The sequence below is a fragment of the Helianthus annuus genome, chromosome 11 (assembly GCF_002127325.2).
Source record: "Helianthus annuus cultivar XRQ/B chromosome 11, HanXRQr2.0-SUNRISE, whole genome shotgun sequence".
Lineage (NCBI taxonomy): Eukaryota > Viridiplantae > Streptophyta > Magnoliopsida > Asterales > Asteraceae > Helianthus > Helianthus annuus.
The window spans coordinates 48,570,888-48,574,338 of record NC_035443.2 but is presented as its reverse complement, the minus strand read 5'-3'; positions in this window follow the sequence as shown (position 1 = coordinate 48,574,338).

Below are 3,451 nucleotides of genomic sequence, written 5' to 3'. Positions count from 1 at the left end.
TGTGAATGAACCATACATGGGTATATATACCCATAACAGATTGATGTGTCGAAGGATCAGAATGTCTGTCGAAAGATCATCTATCGACCAGAAACCTCCGAAGGATCCACATATACCTCGAAGGATGGTATATCCTTCGAGGTCCATTTATCCATCGAAGGTTATCCTTCGAGGTCATCGAAGGATATAAACAATCCTTCGATGACATCCTTCGACACAACAATTACAAACTAAGTGTTGACTGTTTGGCCAAGTCAAACCAGGAGGATGGTTGACTTGGTCAAACTTACATTCAAACACATATACAAACCAACAAAAGACGTAAACAAGACTAACAAAAGACATCGTTTTATAACATTACAAAATACAGACAAAGTACAGACACAAGTGCACCAACAAACTCCCCCTTGGCTGTAGCTTTGTCTCGATCTTCGTGTCTTTAAGTCTCGGACGTCCTTTCAACTGTCAAGTGATGCGATGACCATGCACTTCCCGCATTAACAGTAGATTGAAGCAGTACAAGGCCATCTTCTGAAACTTCATTGCTTGTTCCGATCCTAACCAAGTAGTTGATCTCGTGATCCTTAAGAAAATAATATCCGACCTGGACATGTTAGTAATCCACATCGGATCTATTATTCGAAAGTTCTCTTGACTATCTCGGAATAAGATCACGGCTTCTCCAGTATCCGCATCATAACCCAGCAACGAAAGTTTCCCAGAAATCTGTCTTCATTTTCAACAAAGGTATCTTCTTCATCACTTTGGAGGATCATAAACCAAACGATAGCGAGCAGTGTTTGTTCTGGATCAAGTGTAAACCTGATCTGCTCGTATCGAGGAAACTGCGGCTTGTATAGCGGATCCTTCCAACCCCTTCTTCTTTCCAACCTGATCTTCTTTGCAAACAGATCCACCATCTTGTCTTCGACTCGATTAATAACATCTAGTTGAGCCAAAACTGCAACATCATAGTAAGGAAGTGAAGAATGCTGAGAAGAGTCCTGAAGTACTGAAGACCGCATTCTCGTTTCACAACCATGCAGTGAAGTTCCTTAAAACATCCAACTAATGATACGACCCCGAGCCTGATTCTTTTCCAGACTCATGTAATTAACCTGATCCAACGGAGCGAGCGGAGGAGGATTCCTAGCTAGGAAATCCGCTCGCCATTCGTTCACAGTCTTCTCACGGTTTTCTTGAGCTGTAGGAGAATCTGAAGAAAGATTGGCAAATTCTGCTGTCTTTTCTGCCACATACTCATCATCAAGAGCATTAAACTCCTCATTATCTTGCCCAACATAGACAGGACGTTCCGGATCCGAACCGATGAAGATTTCATCAATTGTAGAGAAATCGGTTTGGTCCGAACCAACGGAGTAGCATCAATCATGTTCACATCAACTTCATCCAATTCTTCAGAGCCAGTACCGTTCATCAGACATTTCGGTAACATGTTCTCCCTCTTCTAACAGTTCACCCGTGACTGGATGATACTGATGAACACTGAGGATTCAGGGAGATCTGCAAACGCTTCTGGTTCCAGACTAACATGCTCAAGCCCTGTCGAAGTTTCTAGCGTTTCTGTCTGCTCAGATGGGCCAGTAGTAGCTGTTGGAAGGAGCAGTAGGAGCATCTTGAGATGTACCAGACCCACCTGCAGCACCGGATGCAGTTGCACCGGAACCTGAGGCAGCTGGTTGATCAGGATTTGCTGCATCATCATCTTGTCATCCCACGCTTGAGGGAACGATGCCTAATGCTTGCACCTTTCATTCCACAGCGTACCTACTTTGTGTTCCAACTTCTTGAAGTTTGCTTGAACAGGCTTGAAGCCTTCTATTAATCGATCATCGGATTTTTATAGCGCTCTGACAGCTCTTCATGCTTCTGCCTTAGCTTTTGCCTCATTCTCCAACACAGTACTATGCCTTTTCATTATCTCGACCTCCCTATCACGAGCCCTGTTGCTTCTTTCAACCTTTCAATCTCTAGCCTGTTCTTATCTTAAGATTCTGAGCATTAACAATTGAACTAGCTGTTGTGTGCCTCCACATCCTGTGTTCGCTGCACACGATACTCTTCAATCGTTCTTGTATGCCGACCGACTATGGAACCCAATTCACTGACTTGTTCGATCAGGAATTGAATCTTTTCAGCTTCAGATAAAACAGACAAAGTCTCTGCCAGAGTCGGTCGCGAAGGCTCAGGTCCTGAGGAGCCAGACTGACCAGCCTGACCAGAAGCACCTGTTGGACCAGTAATAACAAGAGGAGGTCGGACATGTGTACCTGAGACGGGAGTTGCAGGCGGCTGTTGATCAACAGTCACCGTGCGCGTCCCAGAAGACGTCTGAGGAGAAGACATCAGCTCCAGCATCTCTGATGCAGTCAATTGATCACTAACAGGAGGTAGCTGTTGCTCTGGAGCGTTGAATGCTGAATAGAAACAGGAATAGGAGCATCACCAGCAGTTTTCTTTGAAGCACGAATACCCTGTCTTTTTGCTTTCCTCTTTCTAATCAAACCAGGAGCGCAGGGATATAATCCTCATCTTTGTCAGATTCTCCGTTCTAACCGTCTTCTCTATTCGTTCAAACCACGGAGATTCCCGCGATTATCATAGACCTTTCGCATCCCTGGAGGAGGAGGATTATCATCCTCAGAAGACGAACCATCGTCACCAGAACCTCCTTCATCTTCAGAAGACGAACTACTTTCATCACTCTCCTCGGCTCATCTACCTTTCCTTTACCTTTGTCAGTGCAACATCCCTGACTGACTAGCAGGACCACCATCTCCACCTGCACTACCGCCTGTCTCACCAACTACAGTACCACCAGTCTCACCAGCCGTAGAACTAACCACATTACTACGGACATCAGATTCGATGAATACACCCTGAACTCTTCCGCAGCAACATTAACATCAACTTCAACATGTGCTGCAGCACTAGAACTGCCAGCAGATCTATTGCTTGATGCTTTGATTCCGTGCTTAGCCCCGAGCTGCGTGTTAGCCAAAGCGATTAACCTTGGCTCTTCATCATCAGAATCACTCGCATCTCGATGCCATTTGTTGTTCTGCGGTGCCTCGTAAGTCGGAACATCGAGATGACCAATAAGCTTTCTAATTGGATCCGATTCCTTATACTTGGACATGGACTTGAAGATCAGGAGTGTACGCTCGTTCATAGGATTGACAGGTAGAACATCTGCCTCAGCCTTTGGAAGATCAGGAATCTGATCATCAATCATCATCTGCAGAAATCTAGGATATAGCCAAAACTTGGTAGATGTTCGTTGGGTTGCTGACGGGAGTGGCCTTCGAGCATTTTCTTTCAGATTGTCGAAAATATAACGTGATATGTTGAACGGCTTGTTCAGAATCAAAGCCGTAAACAATCCCGTTAATTCAATCGGCGACAGATCATATCCAGATCGTTTGTTGCT